The sequence below is a fragment of the Nyctereutes procyonoides genome, unplaced genomic scaffold (genome assembly GCF_905146905.1).
Source record: "Nyctereutes procyonoides isolate TBG_1078 unplaced genomic scaffold, NYPRO_anot_genome, whole genome shotgun sequence".
In the NCBI taxonomy this organism is placed as follows: Eukaryota; Metazoa; Chordata; class Mammalia; order Carnivora; family Canidae; genus Nyctereutes; species Nyctereutes procyonoides.
The window spans coordinates 14,042,910-14,050,843 of NW_026575147.1; positions in this window are offsets into that span (position 1 = coordinate 14,042,910).

Below are 7,934 nucleotides of genomic sequence, written 5' to 3' on the forward strand. Positions count from 1 at the left end.
AGGGAAACAGTGAACACCCGCAGAAGTGACCCAGATTTTCTGTAAATGAGTTCCTGGCCACTTACGATGTTCAGGATATGGAACATCCCCATATCCGTGTATAGGGTTTAAGAGGTAGAAGTATCCAGTTATAAAATAAATAAGCACACACACGACATCTAACATGTAAGTTCAGAAAAGACTCAAATTTGATTATAACTACAAGACCTAGATCTTCCTAAGTCATTTTGCCTTCTAACTAGCAGGAAAACTGTATTTGCCAAAATTCTGACACTTCAAGTTACAAATTCACTGGCCAGATAAAGTCATATGATCATATGACCGACCGATTGCAAGACTTAAGGTAGAAAGTGCCTTTATTCAGAGTGGGAGTAGGAGGCTAAAAATGAGGGCTTCTCTTTGTAAAATGTAGGAGGGATAACTCACAGTCACTAGAGCAGTGCCTTTCCCTAAGCCTGTTCACTTCATGGCCTAAGGTACTTCTAGACCATCCTCTACGCCCCGCTCTCCACCCCAGCCCTGGGATAAGCTGTCCTGTGAGTCCAGGGGGGGCCAGCAGAGGATTTCCTCTGCTACATCCTCTCGGCCTCCACATCTCATGAGGCACAGAACCCCACTCTGTTGCCTCCACAGCATCTTTCCAAAATTTCCCTCCTTTCCCAACCTGGGTGTCCCCGCTGCAGCTCTGCCACCACCAGTCTGGGTTATGGAAATAATTCCCTCATTGTTCCTTCTGCCCCTGTCTGGCTCCCCTTCAAGGTGTCCTGCTGACAGATTTCTCTTCCAGGTACAAGTCTTACCAGGACACATCCCTACTCGAGAATGCCCACGATAGGGGCGCCTGGGTGGCTCAGTAGGTTCAGTGTCTGCTAGGGTTTAAGTCGTGATCCGGGGTCCTGGGGTTTGAGCCCTACATTGGGCTCCCTGCTCAGTGGGGAGTCCACTTCTCCCTCTCCTTCTGCTGCTCTCTCTGCTCATGCTTCCTCTATCAAATGAATAAATAAAGTCTTAAAAAAAAAAAAAAGAATGGTCATGATACCCCAGGTCCTGCCCCAAAGTCCAAATTCCTTGGAATTCTGAACACTTTCTATGAATCAGCCTTTGCCTGAATTTCTAAGCTGTCTCCCTCACACTTGAAGCTCCAGCAAGAAAGGGCTGCCAGCCACTCCTGAGTATGACCCGCGCTCTCCGGCCACTGCGTTTCCTGCTGCACTTTCATCTGTTGGCATGCTCCCCCGGCCTCAGCCTGTCTCCATCCTGCCTGTCCTGTAGATCCAGGTAAAAGTCTTCCTCCTCCACGAAGCCTAACCCAAGCTGGGACTGCTCTCACCTCCCCAGTGCTGTCACGGCACTTTAGGCTTCTGTTAGGCTTGCACCACGCGTCCTTCTGCATTCCCTTCTAGAATGTCAGCTGTCACAGGGCTGGGGGGCCATGCTTCCTTGCTGGTCTTGGTCCCCTGGCCAGCGACTGGCATTAGCACCCACCGTGGCCGTGACACAGAGGTTTGTAGACTGGCAAAGTTGAGCTAGAGTTGCATGGAAACTGGGTGTGAGTTCGAAGAGCTCATGAAATGACCTGTGAGCCATGGCAAGTCACAAAGCTGGGCGACCATTTACAGCCCTCTGGGAGCAAACATTTGGGCTCTGTCAGAATATACAAATGTAGGTCCACGGTTTCCACAAAAGAGGAGCCCCTTCTGCCTTCCTGGGCTTGTGTTTGAGGGGCTTCACGGGGAGTGATGCTCAGGACTGGTAGTGATTGAGGTCATTCCCCTTCCTCTTTTCTTTTTTTCTTTTTTTTTCTTTTTTCTTTTTTTTTTTTTTTTTCAGTTCACAGGAGTAGTTATGAAAATCAAAGCCTTTTGTGTGGGGGAGAGGCAGTCAAGGAAACTGCCAATTACTTAGACAAACCATTTTTCAGTTGAGGACCCTCGATCCCAGAGAAGCAAGGGGCCTGCCCAGGGTCACATGACCAGAGTGGAAGGTGGCACTTAGACCTTCCAGATTCCCAGCTACTACTTTTTGGTTCCACCGTGTCAGCTGCCCAGGTTAAACACACCATGGCTCCCAAGCTTATATGAAGCTTGGGGAAATGCAAGGCCTATGTAGGTTGGTGTGTTCACTTTCATGCTTGCCGTCGTAAAATGATTTTCTGTTTATTCATCCAAACGAGGAAGACATGCATTCCATTTTCAAAGTTTAAATTCTGTATGTCTTTCTATCAGTTACTTCAATTTTCCTTCTCTGGTCATTGTCACCTTGTTTCCTCGGGGAAGTACCAAAATGGCTTTTTCTGATTGTTGGGGCTTAGAAGTCTCACCAGGATCACCCACTCTGGCTCCAGTTTGTAACTGGCTAGGGTTTATTACAATAGATGAGACTTTGGACCTGGGGCTACTGAAAGGCCTTTTGTTAGTGGATCACAAGGGGTCACTGGGTTTATCTCATTCATTATGTGACCCTACTTTCTCAAGTGGCAAGGTTAAGGCCTGGGGCAAAATGCTGATGGAAAGGAACATTAACCACCAAGTTGTACTGTGTTTGTGTTCATTCCAATCCACTTTCACCTCCCCGAGCTGGTGAAGGTTATAACGACAGCCCAATTCTCTAGTGACTCACTCCAGGAAAAGGACATGTGACAAGAACCTGGATCTCATGGGACTGCTTGCCAGTGGTGCCAAGACAGAGATGGCATTGTTTGGGGAAGCTTCAGGAAGTCAAACATCCGGAGACAGGCGTGCATGGTCAACTCACCCCACAGGCTGGAAGAGAACATTTTCCCCCCCACCGATCAATCTGTGTATTTACCCCTGCAAGGGCAGTCAGAGGACTTCTGGAATATTTATTCCCTTCAGTCTCGAACGCAGCCTTCTCGACAGGCCAGCAAGGGAAGGGACCAGCATCCCTGGAGGCCCACTAAGGGTTGGGGGCCTTGCGGTTGTCAACCCGGAGAGAAGCATTATTCCCTTTCCCACTTTACAGATGAGGACATTTAGGAAGTTAAGAAGCTTGGCCAGGCCCCGCCAGCTATTCAATGGCAGACCCAGGATTCAAACGTCAAGTGTTAAGTCCAGCATCAGAAAATGTGTTCCCCTTCCCAGCGGGTGCCCGGCGGGCCTCTGAGACCAGCGCTCCCTGGTGGCAGCTACTGGCAGGGCGCTTCTGCAAGCTGGGTTTCTCCCCCACCCCCCAACCCCCCCACCCCCCCACCCCCGCCTCCCACACTTTGTATTCTCACCTGGCAAATTCCACTTTCCAGTGAAGATTTCCCAAGGAGGAAATCCCAGGAGATTGATTGCTCTTTCTCTCTGGAGACTGCCCGTGCCCCTTGCTTAGCCTTCACAGAGAATATGGCTCTGCTCACACACGTGTGCATGCACCTGCAAACTTCCAGCTGCTCTGTACCTCGAGGGCATGGGCAACGCCTGGAGCCCCAGGACTGCTTAGCATAGCATACCACCGAGGGGTGCCGGTAAGCATGCACTGAATGATTTACCGATGGATTTTTAGAGAGAGGCTGCGCGGGTTTCTGATTCTTATAAGTCGAGAAGCACAGAAATCTCAGACAGGTGGTCGCTGTCTCCCTGGTCAAAGACTCACCGTTGCACCCCGGTCTGTAATGGTCTCCCCATCTTTCCGGGGGTTTCCAGGGAGACTGCCCTGCACTAAACCCATGCCTCCAGCCATCTGCCAGTCCTGACGGGGAGGGAGACAACACCCTGCCTGCATGCCGTGTCCAGGAGGCTTCCTGGCAACCTTACCTGTTCCATCTTTTCCCAAGTCTGGGCGCCCACTCCCAGCACCTCCTCCCCAGGGCCTTGGTGATGAAGGCCACGTACAACACCTGAGTCTCCCCTAAGGCCATATCTGCACGAGCAAACCCCAGATCTCATCCTCTTCCCTCCTGGGATTCGAACTGTTTTCTTTTCCCTTAACTTACTGCCTTTCCTCTCTGAGTGGTCTGCTTCTTTCTAGCCCTTTGAGAAGAACAAAGATGTCAGAGCACCAGCATCAGCCTGGCATGTTTGCTCTCAATTTCCACCCCTCCTGTCACTCTGAGGTTCCCGGGTCCTTTCGGGGTCTCCCCAGCACTGCCCCTCCATGCGACTTGCTTTCCTCCCCCAGGCTGCCTCTCACCACCCCAGGGGTGTGGAGGAAGCTCTGCGTCTGCACCCAGAGCTCCCCTTCTCCGCCCTTTGGTGTGCTTATCCACGTGTGGATGCCAGCCTGTACCCCGTGGCTTTGACATGCACCTGCGTGTCTCCCCAAGGCACCATCACCTCTTACCTTTACTCCACATACCTGGCCCTGAGACTGCCACCTAGGAGGTGGTTAATGGGTGTTAACTGAAGCCAGAATGGAACAGCAGATGAGTACAGTAACCACACCTGGCTAAACCCTTCTCCAACCCCAACCCTCCACTCCTAGCGAGTTTGCACTTAATTCATTTGAGTGCAATCACATGCTTTGTTCCTCGCCTTGTGATTTTTTTTTTCCTATCAGGCTTATATACTTTATCTTCCCAACAGTATACAGGCCCCATGAGAGCATATCTGGGCAAATTGGTTGTAGCCTCACACCGATCCCAGGCGGGACTCTGCTGACCGCAGGTCCTTAGTAAATGCTGCTCCCTGACTCCCAGAGACACCCGACTCTGTCCCTTGATTCTGCATTATGAAAACACTCAGCACGTGAAGTCAACCTGGCATTTGCAGGTGCGTCCCTCAGAGTGGGCCTCTGTATTAGAAACTGGAAACAAGGATGAGTGCAAGCATTGCCTCCGGAGCTCGGGGAGTCCGGCGGTCCCCTCTACAAGTCGAGGACCCCGATGGGCAAGGGGCTTGCCCTTGGTCATACAGTGCAAATGACAGACTCGGCTGATGTGACTGACAAAGTCACAGCATCAGTCATGCCTTCAGAGCAATAATATGCTTCGCCCCTAAGCTACCTGGTAGCTCAGACTTAACTTTTCCCCAATGATTGCTAGTTAGTAAGGTTTGTACTTGGGCTGCTAACACCTGAGCAGCACAGAGGCGTCCTCCTTGAGAGAATTCACACACACGCATGCATGCAGGAAAGCTAGGATCCTGTTAGGGGCAGCAGAGCAAGCTGTTCCCAGTAAAAGCATCAGGAATACATGCAAGATTGGGAGGACACGTTGAAGGCATCCCCCTTTCTGTCTCATAAACCTCGCATTGCACATGCCCAGCCCTGCAGGCTGATGGAGGCTCCCCTGTGGCCTTGCATCATTCCTGGTTTTTTGTTTTTTAAGATTTTATTTATTTATTCATGAGAGACACACAGAGAGAGGCAGAGATACAGACAGAAAGAAGCATGCGAGACTCAATCCCAGGTCTCCAGGATCACACCCTGGGCTGAAGGCAGGCGCTCAACCGCTGAGCCACCCGGGCGTCCCAAGCATCATTCCTATTGAACCCATCAGATTGCTATTGTTTGCAATATTTGCCTCATGCAAAATGTAGCCTTTGCTCATCCCTGGTCTATTTATCTTCTGGTCTGTACGTTTTCTCGTCTTTCTTAGCAGGGGCACTTGCTGGAAAACTAGATCTCTGTCACTTAGCAGTTTTCTATGTGTTTTCTGTTCATCCCCTACCTAGAGTCAGAGTCATGTCTCTGTGACAGAACAATTGGTTGCTATGGCGATGACTATACCGCCCCAGGCAGCAGGCCTGCACTTGAGAGTGGCAGGGTGCTGTACGCATGGGTGGGGGCCCGAGGAGGTGTTGCAATATCCTGAGTGTGACTTCCTAGACCACTGACTGATTTCTCTAGGCCACCTTGGCCCCTCTGCCTCTCTTCCTCCTCACTTACGCACACCCCTGCCCCCACCCCCTCACTAACCACCCTACCCAAATCCGGAGGCCTTTTCCTACTTTCTCTCTTCTGCCTCCAAATCCAGTGTAGGGCTTGCCTTTTTGATTCGTGGTTAACCACACCTGGCTAAGCCCTTCTCCAACCCCAACCCTCCACTCCTAGCGAGTTTGCACTTAATTCATTTGAGTGCACTAGCATGCTTTGTTCCTCGCCTTGTGATTTTTTTTTCCCATCAGGCTTATATACTTTCATCTTCCCAATAGTATCCAGGTCCCAAGAGAGCGCATCTGAGCAAGTTGGTTGTAGCCTCACACCGATCCCAGTCAGGGCTCTGCTGACCACAGGTCCTTGGTAAATGCTGCTCCCTGACTCCAAGAGACACCTGACTCTGCCCCAATCCTGTTCTGTTAAACCTACTCATCTTACTTCTTGAGATCAGTAAGCTGGGGGTGATAGGCCAATTAGACAGCTCTGAACATTGGCCACCTGATAAAAGGGGGAAAAAAAATCCTAAAGCTTCAGTTGTATAAAATACAGAAGAATGAAAAGACAGTGCTTTGTTATTTAGAAGTGTTTTTGTAGTTATTAGACCATGTTTAAGGTTTTCAGGTTTTTTTTTAGCTCCATTTGCCTGTCACCTGGCACAAATCCAGGGACATGTCCACCTCCAGGGCTCGTGACCCTCTTGGGTTCACATGGCCAGAGACCCTCTTCTGTATTTTCACGTAAAGGCTGTGCATGACTGCCCAACCTAGTGGCATCTACTCGTAGCTAGGAGAACCTGGATCTCTTCCAGAGTGCTATTTAGGCCAAGGCTAAGCTTACAAACATTGGGTGTAAGTTTGGGACCTTCCAAAGCCTGGGAGTGTATGGCTGGGGGACACCCCTCGTGCTGTGTGTGGCTGTAGGCAAACAGCTGCCTTGGACCACGCGGTGATGGTGGCCATGTCATGTTGGGGCTCCAACGTCCTTCTTGTGGGATCCATCCTCTAGTCCCTTGAGGTGGGAGTACACTGGTACAGGTATCCTGCTCTAGGCAGGTAAGGGGTGGGGTTCAAGGTGACTCCAGGTGGGAATCGACATTGGAGAAGATCTGCAAGAACTCAGCTGCTCAGAGAGGACACTGTGGGGAGAGGCAGGGCAGAGGGTTCAGCTCCCCCAACACTGAGCCCTGGGCTCTGCTCACTCGTGCAAAGGGAGCTGTGCCTGGAAAGTGTGACAAAGCAGAGAAGCCATCCGGGTGTGAGCTGTATGCATGTGCCCTGTGGGAGAGGAGACCCGGACATGTGGGGGGCTTGCCTTTTACACAGCCTAAGGTCTGAGGAGGTGCTGGTGGGGTGTTCTCACCAGGCCAAAGCCCAAAACCAACACCAAGCCTGGAGCCCCTGGGGCAGGAGGGCAGGAGGGCAGGACGGCCAGCGCGGAGCTGGTGTGGGTCCATACTCCCTGGGAAGAAGGGCCTCTGGTGGGAACAGACTTTGAAGAAGCTGCTGCCACCCCCTCTTTGCCCCAGCCTGGCCACCCCAGTACTGTGCGAGGAAGCAATCTTGGCCGTCCTTGTCCTGCCCAGCGTGGGTGGGCTGAGGCTGTGGGAAGCCCCTGTCTCCAGGCCTCACCTCTTCTACTTCTGAGTGAACTCTGCAGCCCCCCCATCCAGGCAGGGCCTCCGCTCTCCACGAAATAAGGGTTTGGAAAGTGAATGTTCAGGTGCTCGGTTGCTCTGCCCAGACTACAGAAGAGAAAGTGCCCCAGTGGTGACCCCCCCCCCCCGCCCTCACTGCTCCCACCTACTAGCAATTACCCGGGGGGGCCCCCAGGGCTCTCTTCAAAAACAGCCACATTGCTGAGGGGAGAGGCCAGGACACAGAGGCAGGCCAGGTGGCCCGTCACAGGGGGTGACAGCTCTTTCTGAGCCGGCCATTCTGGGGGTGGCAGGCAACTCCCTCGCCTGTCCCCACCACAGGGTGCAGAGGGGTCCCGGAGATGGGCACACAGGTGGCTCCCGGCTGGGCCTCTGGCCTCTGGGCCAGAGCCTTTGTCTTTTCCCCAGAAACAGCGTCCACGCGTTTTCCTCAGGAGAGAAGGAAAACAAAGCTGAC